Raw genomic sequence first — 19,857 nt, 5'->3', positions numbered from 1 at the left:
GCACAGCAGCTTGGCAGGCACAGTGAGGGGTCTTAGGCACAGTAGTAGTCTCCAGTGCAGGGCAAGCTCATGCTGTGTCCACCTGTCCATCTCTCTGTCTGTCATTCTCAGTTTTAAATAGCTTTATTTTATTTATCTGTGTGCATGTGGGTATACATGCCTGGCAAGGGCCAGGAGAGGGTAGGAGATGCCCAAGAGCTAGACGTTGTTGTGATCCACCTGATACAGATTCTGGGAGCCTAATGCAGTCCTCTGCAAGAGCAGCATGTGTCTTAACTACTGATCTATATCTTCAGTCCAGTTCTCTGGGTTTTGATGGGACAAGCAGTTGGAAACATGAAGCCCAGGTTGGTCTGGAACTCATCATCCTCCCTCAGCTTCTTGTCCTCCAATTACAAGCCTGCACCTTCATGCGTGCCAGTCTTTTTCTTGAATGGTTTCAGGTCCACATTTTGTGTTCCAGGCCACAGACTGCAGATAACAGTGAAACTGACTTTAGCTCTGTGTCCCTGAGGGTGTACAGACAGAGTGTTTCCTCTGTTGTTAGGGCGAGGCTAGGGTAGAACTGCCACCCTGCTAGAAATTTAAGAATCATGCTGGGACTGTTTTGTCTAGTGTTGATCTGTGGATCCCAGGTTTCTGTAGATCTGAGGTTGGAGCTCAGTGCCTCAGTACCCAAGTGGTAATCAGCAGCAGGTAAGTGCAGCAGTCATGCGTACAGCAGGATGCTAGATCCTGGAGCCAGTGGGAACCCAGAAACTTTTCCTGAACTGCTGTCCTGAGTTTGGAACTGATGTTTCCCCCACCCTATGGTTACCTCCCAACAGGGTGACCCAGTCTGTCCTGTTTTCGGGTCCACAGTTCAGTCTAGGATGTTGAGTAGAACAAACAGGAGCAGGTAAGTGGCTCTATGCTGCTGACTGGGCATCTGAAGGAACCCAAAAACTTTTCATTAGAAGTTGTTGGGGGAGTGTGGTGGAATTCCACTGGATGCCCTGAGGTTGGACTTGATGTTTCTTTCACCATGGGGTTTCCTCCCAACAGGAAACCTGGTCCCTGGTGCTTTGGTACCCACAGTTCTGTGTGGGACAGTGATTTGGGCATACAAGCAGCTCTCTGGCCTGAGCACCTTCTAGAGCCCAGACCTTTTTCAGGGATTTTCTGGGTGACCTGAGGTCAGTCCTGATTGCTTCCTACTCCATGGGGTTTTCTATAGCCTGGAAATCCCAATCTCTGGTGTTGTGGGGCCCACAGTACAGTCTGGGATGGTGACCAGAGCCAGAGCACAGTCATGTGGCTCTGGGCTGGTGACCTATTGCCTGCAGGGACCCAGGAAATCTTCCATGGTTTATCTGGGTGGCCTGAGAAAAGAAGCGATTACTTCCCACTCCGTGAGGTTTGTTCTTAACTTGGAAACACAATTGCTGTTGTTTTAGGGCTCAGAGTTTGGTCTGTTGCTTGCTGTGTAGTCACTGCTCTACTGCTCTGCGGAAACTGTCCTCTTGGTACCACCATCTTTGATTCTCCTTTCTTTTATTAAACATTTTTTTAATTTTTCTTTTCTTTTTTATTTTAATAATTACAGTTTATTCACTCTGTATCCCAGCTGTAGCCCCTCCACCATCCCCTTTCAATCTCACCCTCCCTCCCTCTTCTTCTCCTATGTCTCTCCCCCAGTCCAGTAATAGGGGAGGACTTCCTCCCCTTCCATCTGAGTATAGTCAATCAGGTCTCATCAGGACTGGCTTCTTTGTCTTTCTCTGTGGACTGGAAGGATAGTTCCCCACTCAGGTGGAGCTGATCCAAGAACTAGCCCATGAGTTCATGTCAGAGATGGTCCCTAGTACTATTATTGGGAACCCTCTTGGATACAGAGACGCACTGGACTATTTCTGTGTAAGGGTTCTAATTTATCTCCATGCATGGTCCTTGTTTAGCATATTAGTCTCAAAAAGACTCCTGTGCCCAGACCTTTTGATTCTGTTGTTCTCCTTGTGGAGCTTCTGTTCCATCCAGATATTTATTTCTATCTCCCCCTCCTTTCATAACATTCCCTGCACTCTGCAAAATGTTTAGCTCTGAATCTCAGCATATGTTTTGATACCCTGCTGGGTAGAGTCTTTCAGAGGACCTCTGTGATAGGCTCCTGTTATTTCTCAGAGAATTAGGAATAGTGATACCTCAAGATCCAGCTATACCATGCCTAGGCATATATCCAAAAAATGCTCAAGTATACAACTAGGATATTTGCTCAACCATGTTCACCGCAGCTTTACTTGTAATAGCCAGAAGCTGGAAACAAGCCAGATATCCCTCAGTTGAGGAATGGATAAAGAAATTGTGGTACATTTACACAATGGAATACTACTCAGCAATTAAAAACAAAGAAATCATGAAATTTGCTGGCAAATGGTGAGATCTAGAAATTATCATCCTGAGTAAGGTATCTCAGAAGCAAAAAGACACACATGGTACATACTCACATATAAGTGGATATTAGACATATAATATAGGATGCTCATATTAAAATCTGTAGACCTAGGGAAGGTAATGAAGAAGGAAGACCATGGTAAGATGCTTATTCTTTTCTTTCTTTATATCTTTTTTTTTTTTTTTTTGAGCAAGGGCAGTTACCCAGACTGAACTCAAATTTTTGCTCTCTGGTTTTGTTTTTCTAATTCATTTTTCTTTTATTAATTATTTTTAATTTTTTTCACAGTTTATTCATTATATATCCTGACTGAAGGCCCCTCCCTCAACTCCTACTGGTCACATCCTTTCTCTTCCCTCTATCCCACTCAAAAGGTGAGTTTCCCTCCTCTGCCATCCACCCATGTCTTATCACAATACTACTCAGCTATTAAAACAAGGAAATAATATTTGTGCTCTTATTACTTCTCCATAGGCCACTCTGCTCACGTCAGAAGACTCCATACCCTGAAGCTTGCCTGCAACCTTACTGTGAAATTAACACTAAGTATAACTCATTTTATAGAGTCCCACACACAAGACAATGTTTAATTGACCATCTCACATCCAGAAACATGTGAAATATGAAATGCTATCAAGTCTGAAACATTTGATCACACGCATTTCAAAGAATTTGGTTCTCCTTTGTCTAGAGGAACCACCTCAGGAAATAAGTTCAAATTGAATTCCAGAAAACAGAGGCTATATACCCCTTGGGAAATGATTGGGATGCTCCATGGATAGGTGTATATAATCGTTCAAAACTAGGTACTTCAAGAATGCTTGATTTGCATTAGATAGCACATTCCTATCATATGAACAAGAGCATAGATCCTAATCATCCTATATTTAAAAGGAGGAGAGAGTTAGCAGGGATCAGTGTCAAAAGCCATCTATCAAATTTGGCTAGTAGCATCTATGTCTAAAGACACTCCCCAGTTGAAGTCAGGCACAGAAAACTCACCCTTACATTGTTACACAACTAGGCCAGCACCAGGGTCATACATGGCAGAGAAAGCCTCCTCCTTCACATCTCAAAATTCAGTCTGGCTTGTGATGGTTTTCAATAGAACCCCTGAAACAATATATATGTATACACAAATAAACTTCTACAGGCTACCACTGTTATATTACTCTCAAAGAACTTCCTGGGTGGTGTTAGTTCACCATTCTCCACATATTCATCCACTGGACTGAACTTTTCTTGTCTAAAGTGAGGCAACTGTAAACAGTAAATGTTGACAATCAGATTTATCAATAAGTCTTCCCTAAACACATTTTATAATACTTTTGCATGTAATTGATATTCACCATTCATTGTATTCTTTTAAAAAAATAAGTTTATTTGCTTTAAATTCCAAATGTAGTCCCACTCCCTTCTCTCCCCCATTACTACCCTCCATTCCTATTGCCCCTATTCCCTTTCCCCTTCCCCTTCACAAAAGGGAAGTCATTTCCATTGAGCTAGTTTTTCAGTTCTGTTGGATCTCAGTAGACCAAAGAACACAAAGGCCTTTCCATATTGGTTATAGTCAAAGAATTCCTCTCCAGTAAGGATACTTTTATGATGATGATGACTCTAGATTTGTGCAAGGCTTCACCATTTTAACACATTCAAAAGCTCCAGTATGAATCCTTTCATGATGATGAAGATTATACAAATATGGAATGGTTTCACCATGTTAAAACCACTGTCCATTAGAATTTCTTTCATGATTGTGAGGATGATTCTGAAGTGCAAAAGTTTTTTCACATTGGTTAAAGTCAGATAGCTTCTTTCCAGTATGTTTTCTTGTATGTATTAGGAGATGTTATGTGCAAAGGCTTTGCCACACAGTTAATTCATATGGTTTCCCTCCAAAATGTGTTGTTGTCTTAGGAGATGATTTAATATGCAAAGGTTTTATCACACTAATTATCCTCACCAGGCTTCTCTCCACTGTGCGTTTTTCATGTTTCCGGAGACAGCTGTGCAAAGGCTTTATCATATTGGGTATATTCATAAGGTTGCTTTCCAGTATGTGTTCTTTTATGGCTTATGAGATTATTGTGGCGTGCAAAGGCTTTACCACACTCATTACATTCATAAGGTTTCTCTACATTGTGTGTTCTTTTATGGCTTATGAGATGACTGTTTTGTGCAAAGGCTTTACAACACTGGTTACATTTATAAGATTTCTCTCCAGGTGTGTTCTTTTATGGCTTAAGAGAGTACTGTTTTCTGCAAAGGCTTTGCCACACTGGTTACATTTGTAAGGCTTCTCTCCAGTGTGTGTTCTTTCATGGCTTATGAGATGACTGTTTTTTGCAAAAGCTTTACCACACTGGTTACACTCATAAGGTTTCTCTCCAGTATGTGTTCTTTTATGCCTTATGAGCTGACTGTTTTTTGTAAAGGCTTTACCCCATTGATTACATTTGTAAGGCTTCTCTCCAGTGTGTGTTCTTTCATGGCTTATGAGAACAGTGGTATGGTGGAAGGATTTACCACATAGAGTGCGTTTAAAAGGTTTCTCTCCAGTACAATTGCTTTCATGCCTGCAAAGATAATTGGCACATGTGAAATATTGACCACAGTCATTTGATTACACTAATAAATATATTTATCTATGTGAATCAATTTTATAATTTGGTCTAATGATAAAAAGAATAATCAAATCTTAAACTTTTATCATTTTATTTACATTCATGGCATTCCCCTTCATTATGGGTATTTTTGAAGATCTCTGTGATGGTAAGAGCATTTATTATGTGGTTCACTTTAATAGCATCATTTTTCTATAAGAGGTTTTCTCGTGTATATGAAGAGTATTGTAAGAATTCAGAGTTTTACCAAAGCAATCCCATTCACAAATTTTTGTACGGTATGAATGACACTTCATTTACAAAGTGAGCCAGGACAAGCAGAAGAAGTTCCAAATTTCTAGCATTCATAGGTATTTTCAGCAGTATGATTTTGCTAATGAATTCTCAGTGAAGTTGCAAAACCAATTAACTGTTACCTTTTATCACATTCAGAAAATCTACTCAAAGTGGGGACTTTTACAAAATTAATTATTCTTGGAGAAACATAGTTACACTGCTTCTTTCAATATCTCTATGCTCATGTGTCTTATAAACATTGTGACATATGATATACCAATTTAAATTACAAGAATAATAAAAGATTTCCACATTGAATTAACACGTTTTTGTTTTTTTTTTTTTTGTTCATCATAGACATGTCATATAGGGATTAAGGTTTCTCCACAATTTTATTATTGACTCTCAGAAGCTGCTCCTTTCACTAAACTTTACAGTGTTACTACATGAATATGTGTAACACTGGTTGTACTATGAAATATCTGCTCATTAGAAGGTTTTGAAACATACTGATCACCTATTCAATGTGTATACCTCTTACAATATCTGAGTAGATAGAATGAGACTAAACAGATTGGCAGTTTAACTCAGTAGCTGTAATGTCTATATGATTTCAATGGTATTTTCTGTTACAACATTATTTTATTTTCTTCTATCTTAGGGGAGTACCTTGCAAACACAAATCAGATACCTGACTTTGAGGTACGTGGAATTATGAGATTTTAATGATCATCAGTACACTTAAAGCAGTGCTCTTTTTACACTGTTGCTTTTCTTTAAAACCTCCTGGACACAGCCAGGTGTGCTGGTACATTCCTTTAATCCCAGCATTTGTGGAGGCAGAAGTAGGCAGATCTGTGTGATTTTGAGATCACATTGTTCTAACAAGCAAGTCTAAGTCAAGCCACAGCTACACAGAATAAAAAAACTATTTCAAAAACAGAAAATAAAAAGCAGCCAACAAACAAACAAACAAACAAAAACCAAACTTCCAGGACACATTAAAATTTCTTAAGATTCATATCTATATCAGTGTGCACATAAAGTTACCTTTTATTACTTGTAGAACTTTGAAAATGTTCTTCAATGGTATGGTCTTCCAAATTGTATCCTAAAATAGAGTACCAGAAAATATATATGACTGGAAATATCATATTATTATTAAAGCAAAACTTAAATCACTATCTTCTATGACCCTTAGAACCATGCCTGATTTAGTCACCTCATTCCTCCTCATTCTCAATTGGAATCATAGAAAAGGATAAATAACAAAGTAAGACTTGTCTCCTTATTTTAAAAGTGAAAGAAAATTTGCTGTCTTACCTATAGCAGTGAGGTTTTTACAGGTCTCTAGCATCACATCATTGTAGAGTTGTTTCTGTGATGGTTCCAGCAAAGCCCACTCTTCTTGGCTGAATTTCACATGCACATCATTGAAGGTCACTGAATCCTAAAATATGCCATGCATTTGTACAACAGAAAGAGTAGCAACAATATTAATTTATACTTCATTGGCAATAGAATCATATAATTCTAGTGCTGCTTCCATTTATTTTCTGACACAGAAGTGCTAGTGTTAGATAGTTGGGTGTTTTGCATGAGGTGAACAAGAGGAGAAGAAAAAGCTTAAAGATTAGATTGTAAGGAAAACCAAAAGCATGCTTTGGAAACCTTTGTTAAAGGTGTTTCATTAGTTTGTAAGGCATGAATATGAATTAGACATTAGTTGGGTTCTTGAGTAATGTATGAATCATCTTTAGTTACTTGGGCAAGTAGGTCAGGACCCTGTCATGAGACAGGTAGAAGGAAAAAACACAGTCATCATATTTTATCTAGCAACAAATGAGATGTGGCTATCAGGTGACAGTGAACAGATGGGTGGTGTCAGTCAAAAGACAACATGGCACTGGATATCATGTTTTGACCAGGGATCAGAGATGTGGCATACCAGTATATGAAAATGGGGGCTCATATATTTGTGGAGGGGAAATTGTACTACAGTAAATAGATGGATAAAAATAATGTGAGTGGCAAGCAACAATAATCATAGCTGATAACATCATATTTCTGAGTTCCCAGACAAAAGAAAAGGCATAGAACACATGATTATTCTTTGATCATTGTTTTGTATATTTTCCTTTTTAAATCATGTATAGGCTATAGTTTAAAATAAAGATTAAAACTTTTCTATTGAAAAATAAGTGTGAATGTTATCACTAAGTCATTTTAGAATAAAACGGAATAAAAAAGTTTAACTGTGCCATATCTGAATAGGATAGAGGTTTGGAATACTCATGGCAATTAATGTGGACAAAGACAAACAGAGAGAAGAGAGCAAAATAGAAAGAGAGAGACAGAGACACACAGAGAGAAATTAACAGATGAACAGTACTAAGTACACATCAGAGAAATATGAACAGTTACTAACTACAAAAAAAATGATGGACAAGCTGGGTATATTCTGTCATGCCTTTAATTCCATCACTCAGGAGGCAGACACAGGTATATATTATTTAATTGGATGCCAGCATGATCTATACAAAGTGTTCTAGGACAGCCAGACCTATATAGTAAGACAGAGTCACCCCTTTAAATCAATAAAACAAACATAAAACATGGAAAGAACTGAGAGGTGTTTACTGAAGCTTCTACATTCACTCCAGTTGTGTATTCAATTTTCAGAAATCTACAATGCCCTAGCTTAAACTGTAACTTTAATAAGATCTTACTAAAAGGAATGCATGTTTAAATAGCTAAAAATAGAAAGATGAAAATATTAGCAATGTAAATGATGATATATGTAAGCAACATAAGGCAGGAGAGATGGCTCAGCAGTGAGGAGCTCTTGCTGCTCTTGCAAATAATTGGTCTGAAATGTCAGTGTTTAACTGGGACCCACTATTATCAATTGCTATAAGTTCATAAGTTCTGAACACATCTTTGGACTACTGTGACGATCAGGCACACAAGAGGTTCATATTCATGACTTCAATCAAAATACTCATATTCAGTAAAAATTAAAAACAGATTCCAGATGGTAGGGCTGATTGCATACTGATCAGTGGGGTAACAGAGACTGCACAGTGACAAATAGTTGGAACAGTTGGTCCCTAAACAACATTGACTGTGTTTACCAGGTGATAAGAAACCCAATGATGAGAAAAACAATTGGGTTCAACCTCAGAGCACCCAGCTAATCCCTGGAAAATTTCCTGGGCTGTTTTGGCAGGAATAAAGTTTTCAAGAAAATAGACCCAAGAAGTGTGTCCTGATCACCTTCCCAGGCTGAACTGTGTGCCCCAGAGCACAAGAGACTGGGAGTCCCACTCTCAAGAAAAACCCACAGGGAAGGAAGCAAGTGGGACTGACTGAATGTCATCCAGTCTATCCATGGAAAAGGTCCTGTAGACTTGCAGGTGCACAGCAGCCAGCCCTGAGTGGGACTTCAGCCGCCAGACCCACGTAACCAACTCTCCATCACAGACAGAACTGTGTGCCCCAGGGAACTAAAGAATGGGTTTCCCTGTAGAAAGAAAACCCCACAGGGAGGGAAACAGCAGGTCCCAGCTTAGAGCACTCAGCTGACCCTCCCACCACCACTACCACCACCACTACCACGACCACATATGGGAATATTATCGGAAAAATTTTCCAGGTTCCTGTCCAGTCACCAGCTTGGAGCCACCATTCGCAAGCAAGTGCCTATGCACTCTACACCCCCCAACAGTACAGACTGGATCTTTCTGTTGGGAGAAAACGCAAAGGTGGGGGAAATATCTGGCCCTACTTTAGGACACCTAGCTCCAGAAAAGTTTCTGGTTATCTACAGGCTCCAGACTCTAGCCTCCTGCTGTACACATGAGAGTGGTGCTCACCTGCCACTGATTACCACCTGGGTACTGGGGCACAGAGCTCCAAAATCAGACCTACAGAAGCCTGGGTTCCCTGAGAACAACCCCCAGATACTGCTCCAAGGGACAACCAGTTATCCCTAACTAAACTGACCAAACCATGGGGTACCCAGATTACAGCTTCAGCTCACTAAATTTACAGCAAGAACCCCAGCATCAGGGCAGCTGTCTCCAGGATTTCTCTGGGTGAGAAGAGAGCCCCCTTGACTAACATGGAAAATTTCCACTAACGTCTGTATGCCTAAGGTGAGCTGTGACAATTCCTGAAAAACACCTGTCATTCAGTGACCGTACCCCAAAAGCTAAGGAAGCCTCCTTTGAAAAAATTTTCTTCCTGCCAAAGGGATTCTCCTTCTCCCCAGCACAGGATTCTAGGAGCCACCAGAAACTAACACCCAACACCTAAGATAGCCAAACGGATAGAGGCCAGCATAAAAGCTCAACCAACAAAAGACAGAGCAAAATGGCATCTCCAGAACCCAGTTATCCAGGAGCAAGCAGCCCTGGATACCGCAGCATAAAAAACAATTTCAGGCCAATTTCCCTTATGAACATTGATGCAAAAATACTCAACAAAATACTTTGCAAACCCAATAAAAGAACACATCAAAGATATCATCCACTACAACCAAGCAGGCTTCATGGCAGGTATGCAGGGGTGGTTCAATATACAAAAATCCATTGATATGATCCACCATATTAACAAATTGAAAGAAAAATAAACACATGATAATCTCCTTAGTTGCTGAAAAAGCATTTGAAAAAATCCAGCATCCATTCATGTTTAAAGTATTGGAGAGATCAGGGATAAAGGGCACATACCTAAACATAGTAAAGGCAATATACAACAAGCCTATAGCCAACATCAAGCTAAATGGAGAGAAAATTAAAGCAGTCCCACTGAACTCAGGGACAAGGCAAGGCTGTCCACTCTCTCCATATCTCTTCAACATAGTTCTTGAAGTCCTTACTAGAGCAATAAGACAATTAAAGGAGATCAAAAGAATACAAATTGGAAAGGAAGAAGTCAAAGTATCACTATTTGCAGATGATATGATAGTATACCTGAATAACTCCAAAACTTCTACTAGGGAACTTCTACAGATGATAAACAGCATCAGTAAAGTGGCTGGATACAAAATTAATTCATAAAAAATTTAGCCCTCCTGTATACAAAAGATAAAAGGGCTGAGAAAGAAATTAGGGAAACAACACCCTTCGCAATAGCCTCAAAGGACATAAAGTACTTTGGTGTGACCATAATCAATTAAGTCAAAGACTTGTATGAAAAAACTTCAAGTCTCTGAAGAAAGATTAGAAGAAGATATCAGAATATGGAACTATCTGATACTCATGGCTTGGCAGAGTTAACATAGTAAAAATGGACATCTTACCAAAAACAATCTACAGATTCAATGCAATTTCCATCAAAATACCAACAGAATACTTTACAGACCTTGATAGAAGAGTTCTCAACTTCATATGGGATGCTATGAAAGCAGTCCGAAGAGGAGTTTGAATACCAACAAAGGCCATCATAAGCTATTGGAGACATCTCATACAAGCAACTTAATGGTATACCTGAAAGACCTAGGAAAAAAGAAGCAGACACACCCAGCAAGAGTAGACCACTAGGAAAAACCAAACTCAGGGCTGATATCAATAAATTAGAAACAAAGATAATAATTCAAAGAATCAACGAAACCAAGAGCTAGTTCTTTGAGAAAATAAAAAACACAGACAAATTCTTAGCCAAACTAAGTAAATGGTAGAAAGATACTATCCAAACCAACAAAGTCTGAAAGAAAAAGATATAATAGACACTGAGAAAATCCAAAGAACCATTACCTTTTATGTCAAAAGCCTATATGCCCCAAAATTTGAAAATCTAAATGAAATATACAATTCTATTTAAAATCCACTTAGCAAAGTTGAATCAACATCAGGTAAAGATATTAAATAGTCTTATAGTAAATAAGGCAATAGAGGCATCCATCAAAATACTCCCAACCAAAAAAAAAAAGCCAAGGGCCAGATGATTTCAGAGCAGAATTCTACAAGACCTTCAAAGAAGAGTGAATACTGATATTCTCCAAATTATTTCATAAAATAGAAATGGATGCAACATGACCAAATTCCTTTGGTGAGACCACAGTCAACTTGATAAATCCTCAAAGATCCCCAAAAAGAAAGAGAACTTCAGACCAATCTCTTTTATGAACAATGATGTAAAGATACTCAATAAAATACTTGCAAACCAAATCCAAGAACATATCAAAGGTATCATCCACCATGACCAAGTAGGCTTCATCCCAGGCATGCGAGGGTGGTTAAGTATATGGAATCCATCAATGTAATCCACTGTATAAACAAATTGAAAAAAAGCCATTTTGTTAGATGCTGAAAAAGCATTTGACAATATCCAACAGTTATTCTTGTTTAAAGTCCTGGAGAGACCAGGGACAAAGGCACATATCTAAAAAGAGTAAAGATAGTATACAGAAAATATACAGAATATATACAGAATAGTATATAGCTAACATCAAACTAAATGAAAAGATTGTTAAGTCAATTCCACTGGACTTGGGGAAAAGACAAGGCTACACACTCTCTCCAAATCTCTTCAATACAGTACTTAAAATCCTATCTAGGGCAATAAGACAACTAAAGGTGATTAAGGGGATACAAAGTGATAAGGAAGAAGTCAAAGTATCTCTATTCACAGATGATATGACAGTATACAAAAATGACCCCCAAAATTCTACTGTAGGGAACCTCAAAAAAATACACTCCTGGATGCCAAAGACAAATGGACTGAAAAAAAATAGGAAAATAACACCCTTCACAATAGGCAGTAAAAAAAATGTATTTTGGTGTTATCCTCAACAAGCCAGTAAAAAGCCTATATGAACAACAACAACAACAAAACCAAAAACTTCAAGCCTCTGAAGAAAGAAATTGAAAAAGAAACCAGAAGATAGAAATATCTCTCGTGCTCATGGATCAGTAGGACCAACATAGTAAAAATTGCCATCGTAACAAAACAATCTACAGAATCAATGATATTCCCATCAAAATATCAACACAATTCATTAAAGAACTTGAAAGAACAATTCTCAGCTTCATATGGAAAAATAAAAAAGCCAGAATAGCTAAAACAATCCTGTACAATAGGAGATCTTCAGGAGGTATCACCATTCTTCATCTCAAGCTCTATTATAAATCAATAGTAATAAAAACTGCATGGTACTATAATAAAAACAATCAGTGGATCAATGGAATTGAAGTGAAGACACATAAATAAACCCACACACCTATGGCCACTTGATTATTGACAAAGAAGCCAAAACCATGCAATGGAAAAAGGACAGCATCTTCAACAAACAGTGCTGGTCTAACCTGAAGTTTACATGTGGAAAAATGAAAATAGATCCATATTTATCACCCTGCACTAAACTGCAGTCCAAGTTGTTCAAAGACCTCAACATAAAACCAGATACACTAAATCTGTTAGAAAAAAAAGTGGGAAAGATCCTCGATCTCATTGGCATAGAAGGTAACTTCCTCAACAGAACACCAAGAACACTGGCTCTAAGATCAAGAATTAATGAATAGGATCTCATGAAACAAAAAGCTTCTATGAAGCAAAGAACTCTGTCAATAGAACAAAATGACTGCCTACCGACTGACAAAAGATCTTCACCAACCCTTCATACAACTGAAAGAGCTAATAAACAATATATATAAAGAGCTGAAGAAATTAAACTCCAATAATCTAAATAATCCAATTTAAAACTGGGGTACAGAACTATACAAAGATTTCTCCACAGAGGAATATCAAATGGTGGACATTAAATGCTCAATATCTGTAGTCATCATGGAAATGCAAATGACATTCCATCTTAAACCCATCATGGCTAAGGTCAAAACCTGAAGTGACAGCAAGTTAGTGAGAATGTGAAGAAAGGAACACTCCTCCATTGCTGTGGGAGTGAAAACTTATACAACCGCTTTAGAAATGAATCTGATACTTTCTCAGACAATTAGAAATAGTGTTACTTCAAGACCCAGCTATACCATTTCTGGGCATATATCAAAAAGATGCTCCACCATTCAACAAAGATATTTGCTCAACTGTTTTCATAACATCTATATTCATAATAGCCATAATAGGGAAACAAACTATATGTCTCTCAACCAAACCATTGTTTTACAGAAATTGTGGTACATTTACACAATGGAATGCACCTCGGGTATTAAAAAAAAAGGAAACTATAAAATTTTCAGGCAAGTAGATGGAACTAGAAATGATCATCCTAAGTGAGTTATTCCAAAACCAGAAAGACATGCATGGTATATACTCATTTGTAAATGGATAATGGCCATAATATAGGATAAACATACTACAATCTATAGACCTAAAGGAGCTAAATAAAAAGGAGGACCCTATGGAGGATGCTTAATTCTTATGCAAAAGTGCAAATAAAATCGACACCAGAAGTGACTGAGGAGAGGGAAGAGGATGAGAGCCTAACATACATATCCTCTGAAAGACGCCCAGCAGGGGTTCGAAACAGATGCTAAGATTCACAGCCAAACTTTGGGTAGAGCACAGGGAATCATAGGAAAGAGTGAGAGGATAGAATGTAGAAAGACCCAGAGCTGGCAGGACCTCCATAAGAAGACCAACAAGGACAACAAATCTGGGCCCATGGGGACTTGCAGAGATTGATGGACCCACCAAAGACCATTCATGAAGAGGAAACAGACCCCTGCTCAGATGTAGCTGATAGGCAGCTCAGTCTCCATGTTTGATCCATAGTAAGGGGAGAAGGTGCTGGCTTTGACATGGACTCTGTTATGTGCTATTTGATCATTTCCCCTTGGTGGAGGGGCATTGCTATGCCACAGAGGAAGAGGATGCAGGAAGTCCTAGTGAGACTTGATAGGCTGGGTTCAGATGGTAGGAGAGGAGGGTTCCCTGTATCTGAGATATAGGAAATGGGATAAGGAGGAAAAAAATGGAGGGTGAGACAAGGAAAAGTCAAGGGAGAAGATTACAATTGGGATGTTAAGTGGATAAATTATTTTTTTAATTTAATTAAGTTATTTATTACAATGTGTTCACTTTGTATCCTTGCCATAGCCCCCTCCCTCATCTTCTGCCAGTCCCACCCACCCTCCTTCTTCTGCTCCTATGCCCTTTCTCTAGTCTCCTAATTGGGGAGGGATTCCTTCCCTTCTAGATTATCAGGTCTCATCAGACCTCATCAAGGTCATCCTCTGTGGCCTTGCAAGGTTGCACCACCCAGGAGGAGGTGATCAAAGACTCAAGTTCATGTCAGAGAATAAATAAAAACAAAAAACAAATTTAAATTAAAAATAAATTAAATGTGAATAAAACAAACAAAATTAAAATAAAACAAATACAACTGGTAAGAAGAGCGTCACACACCTACAATTCAATGACTCGGAAAGCTCAGATAGTGTTAGTGTCATGAATAAAGGGCATCCTAAGAAATTAAATATACTCCCTGCCAAATTTTAAATGCAAGATGTTGATGAATATCAACACAATAACCTATGCTTAAATATACAATACAAAAGAAAATAAATACCTAAAACTCTATATTCCATGCTCAGCAGCCAATGATGGTGATGTTGATGCCAGGCATGTTGGCCTAGATTTAAGCCCAACACTTGACTTGAGTTAGAGCTGTTAAGTTCAAAACCAGCCTGGTCTACATACAAACTTTCAGGAAACATCCAGGAACTCTGGGACATTATGATAACACAAAACATACTAATACTCAGATTAGAAGAAGAAGGATGAGATCAAAGTTCCAGAAGATATTTTCAACAAAATCATACAAGAAAAATTTCTTAACCTAAAGAAGATGTCTATGAAGGCACAAGAAGCATAAAAACACCAAAGAGACTGGACCAGAAAAGAAAGTCCTCTTAGCACAGAATAATCAAAATACAAAACATGCAGAACAAAGAAAGAATATAAAAAGCTGCAACTGAAAACAAAAACAAAAACAAAAACAAACCAAACTAACCAACCAGACAAACCAAACAAAACAAAACAAAACAAAAAATAACCCACAAAAACCAACCAAAAAAGGCAGATCTATTGGAATTAATCCTGTATTCTCAGTAAAAATGCTAGAAGTTGAACAGCATAGACAGAGTGCTTCTGACTCTAAAAAAATACAGAAGCCAAGACAAATTACTAACCATGCCCAGAAAGTTTCAATCAGCAAATGAAGAAAAACAAGATGTTTCATGATAAGGTCAAATTTAAACAATATGTATCTATAAATATAGCCCAACACAGGGTGCTAAAACCACCACCACCACCACCACCAAAATACCAGGATTTACAATCACTGTTTGTTGATATCTCTTAATACCATTGACCCAAATTCACCAATAAAAAGACACAGGCTCACAAAAATGGATGATAAAACAAAATCCACCCTTCTTCTAAATACATCAAACACAGCTTCACATCAAGATAGACATTATCTCAAGGTAAAGGGTTGGAAAAGATATTCCAAATAAATGAATTAGAGTATCAAGCTTGTAAAGCAATTTTAATATCTAACAAAACAGACTTCAAAATCAACTAATCAAAAGATGGCAAAAGACATGACATTAAAAAAACATCCAGCAATATAATATTTCAATACTTAACATCAATGCCCCTAACCGAAGAGCACCCAAGTTATAAAAGAAACACTTCTGCAGCTGGCATCACATCCTGGCCCTCATAAACCGATAGGGGAAGACTTCAATATATCACTCTCACCAATGGACAGGTCCTCCTGACCAAACTGAACAGAGAAATGGTCCAGATAACTAACATCAAAACACTACCCAAATGATGTTTACAGAACATCCACCCAAACAAAAAGATTGTTCCCTCTTCTCAGCAACACATATATCGTTCTCCAAAATTGATGATATACTTGAACTGTGGAAGTCTCAAAAGATATAAGAAACTTTCAATAACCTCCTGCATCCTATCAGACCACTAAGGTTTAAAGCAGCACATCACCAATAACAAAAACAATAGAAAGCTTACAAACTCATAAAAATTGAACAACACTCTATTAAATAAAAATTGGATCAAAACTGAAATAAAGAAATAAATTAAAGACTTTCTAAAAGTCGATGAAATGAATACATAAGATATCAAAAGTCATAGTACACAACGGAATTGTTGACCAGAAGACAGTTCATACCACTAAGTACATTCAGAAAAAATAATCAGAAAGATCTCTTAGTAGCAACTTAACAGCACACCTAAATACTCTAGAAAAAAAATGAAGTAAACAAAACTAAAAGGAGTAGACAGTGAGAAATTACTGAACTATGTCTTCACTGGTAAAACCAAATGTTACCACAGGAAAAGAAAGGAGGATCCTAACAAAATTGATAATGATTAGATTTTAATAGTGGAGATCTCCTGAATAAGCAGAGGTAACTTTTCATCAGACAGTGTGGTCATTCACTCCAAACTAACTTAATAAAAACTGAAGTTTTTTTTTTCTTAAATAAAAAAGATACTTTTGTTGTTTCATATTAAAAACAGTTAAGAGCTTTAAAAAGTTTTAAGTAAATTCTAAGGTATAAATTTTTTGAGTTGGAATAATTTGGAGTGACTATAACATATCTGAGCAGCATGGTGATAGACCATGCATTTAATCCCAGAAGAGACAAGCAGTTCTATATTAATTAGTTGTTTTCTAAATTCAGGAGTTACAATGACAGGGTGTTGGTGGTTCATAGCCTTAATCCCAGCATTTGGGAGGCACGTGCCTTTTCATACCACCTGGGAGGCAGAGGCAGGCACACAGGATTTACACTGATTTTATTTAAAAGCTGCTTGTAAAAGGCAGGCTGAAAATCAAAGTGAATATCCTTTATTATCTAGAAATAAATACACTTTAAGGTATATTTGGAAACTTTCAAAGATTTTTTTAACTTTAATTGAGATATTATACTTTTTCTATTTCGAAAAAACCATTTTGCTCTATAAAAGATATAACATGCCTAAAAAGCTACAACCCTCACCCCAGAATTAGGGATGGGGCAGGGTTTTGATTTAATCTTTTCAGGAGAATAAAATCATCCAACTAAAGAATATGGAGACCACTGGACACATGAAACTTCTGAAGAAAATGACAGATCACCAAAAAAATGTGAAAAGAGAAGGAGTAAACTGGCCAACTGGTATCACTCACCTTCATGTTATCTCTTCTGTCTTCTACAGACATAAGTGCAAATTGTCTTTATGTGATTGCTAAAGAACAATCCAAAATCTCTATCTCATATCAGAAAAGCCACCTGGTAAGAAACAGAGGAAAACAGAAAAATAAGGGATGATTCCATTGCCATGAATCTCATAATCTTCTGGCATGATGTGACTTTTGTACTTACCACAAACTTCAATAATCAAGAATGTGTACAGTGTTTGTGAAAGAATAAGGGGGTGAGAAAAAAAGCCAAAAAAATAAGCCTAAAATATAGCCAAGCTAACATGAAAAGACATAAGTAACTTCTAGCATGAAAAATTGGCATGGAACCAGAGATACCTTTGATTTTCTAATTAATACAAATTAAATAAACACAGATTTCACAACTGCTACAAGACAAACTCAAAGTGACACCTAAACAGTTACATTTTCCTGACCCTCCAGCTACTACTAACCTCCTTTACAGAGAGTCCTTTTGCTTTAGAAGTCTCTTAAAAAATGGAGGTGATCATAAGCTGGGCTATGGCTTACAGTCCCTCATGTCCCCTTGTGGGTTCAGGCACAGCCCAGCCCTTGCAGACACTCACACACAAAAAATGATGGAGAATAATTTAGTTTCTGTTTCCTTCTGCATGATTTATGTCACAATATGTGGAATCTTTCCTATCCTCTTATTTAAAACCAGGCACACCTGACAAAATTCTGCATCTCAGAAATTCCTTTTGTACCCTGGAATTGAATTTCCCTAAATCATGCCATTGTGACTGGTGGTAGTTGAAAGGTTAAAAAAAAAATGTAATCAAGTATTGCTGAAAGATGACCACCACCCCCTCTTTTCTTCCAGTTTCAAAACGAGTTGTAAAATTTGTTATGCAAATCTCTATGTGGAATACAACATTAATCATTTCTAGAAATGAGACCTTCAGTTTTCCAATCTGTCCACTGCAAAACCAATGCTTGCGTGTGTACACTAGATAGTGATATTATAAGCACCACAATTTTCTACTGCCCAGGCGGCAAAGTCCTCACTTCTCTGGACAATCAACACTCAGGAAGGGTCAGAGGCCAAGGGTCTCTGTCAAGATCACCACATGGAGACCAACAGAACCACAGCCTGAACCACAGTCCATCTCATTCAAAGCAGATCAGGCTGTGATAGCTCAGGAGCCTGCTATTCCTGGCCTGGGGACAATGGCCCCACACTCAGCATGACATGGCCTCTGGTCTCACTCACAGCTCTTTAGAGCTATATCAGAGGAAAATCCCAAAACAAACCCATAAATTACCTCCCACTATTGCTCCTGACTGCTAGGCCTACCCAGAATCCCTCATTAGTTTGAACAATACAGCTGAGTCTTAGGACAGTAGTAGCTCCTCTACCAGTGGATCAAAGATCAAATGATGCTGATAGCAGAGGCATTCTAGCTTTGCCCTAACCCCTATGGGCACACAGAATGCTAATGTTGTTATAAAAGAATGAAAATTCCAATTATTCTATTTTAAAACCTTCCAGTGAAGAGAGGCAGAGAAAGCACCCATCTGACCATCCTACTCACCTCAACTCCAAGAGTAAAAAGCCCCAAAAGCTCACCAGTTCAGATGACAGATCAGGGTGGATAGGCCAAAGGAACCCAAGGCCAAAGGCTTTCTAGCTCAAAGCTCAAAAAGCCCAAAATCTACTATGCTAAAACTCCTTCCACTTTTACACTCTTTCTTAAATACATTTCAGCTGAAAGTTCCACTTACTCTTTAATCCCTGTCAGCTGGCTTCTTGCTTTGCCTCTTGATCTAGGGTTAACATTATTAAATCCTGTGCACAGAGAGCTTTTGAATTAAAGGTATGTTCCAGGGCTGACGGAACCATACCATAATCACCTCTTTAGAATAAACAGAAAGTTCTTGGAATTAAGGTTTGTGTTAGGGCTCAACCATACCAAACAAAGCACAGGTTTTTACTGTTCACAATCTATGGCATCACACCGGGATCAAATATCCTGCAACATCCTCATCTTGGAAATGTTTTAAAATACAATCTTCTACTTTCCCAGGGCACCTGCTCATCTTCCAAGATACAGGTCATTTATGTTGCACATTCCATTACATGATCAGTGTCCAACGCAGTCATCTCTACCTCATATTTGGGTAGTCCTTCAGCCAATCTTTAGTCAAAGCCAAATAGTAACAACCATTAAAGAAACAAATGGCCATGAATTTGAAAGAAAGGAGTAGGTAATGGGAGCTCAATGAAAATGAGAAATAAAACAAAAAGGATATGGCTGTACCTAGGAATGTTGGAATAGAAAGTTTATTATAGATATATGAGAGAACATAGTCAGACACAGGAACATCTG

General features: G+C 38.0%; 1 long non-coding RNA gene and 1 pseudogene across 2 annotated transcripts in view; both read left to right on the top strand.

The window, feature by feature from the left end:
- Window positions 1-19,857, top strand: part of LOC132651323 (uncharacterized) — a 310,782-nt gene that overhangs the window by 101,943 nt on the left and 188,982 nt on the right. The gene's annotated exons all lie outside the window — the stretch shown is intronic.
- On the top strand, window positions 6,990-7,428 carry LOC132651305 (single-stranded DNA-binding protein, mitochondrial-like; annotated as a pseudogene).

Source organism: Meriones unguiculatus (genome assembly GCF_030254825.1).
Source record: "Meriones unguiculatus strain TT.TT164.6M chromosome 13 unlocalized genomic scaffold, Bangor_MerUng_6.1 Chr13_unordered_Scaffold_45, whole genome shotgun sequence".
NCBI classification, from domain to species: Eukaryota; Metazoa; Chordata; class Mammalia; order Rodentia; family Muridae; genus Meriones; species Meriones unguiculatus.
The sequence above is the reverse complement of the archived record's forward strand: the minus strand, read 5'-3'. Positions and strand labels throughout refer to the sequence as shown.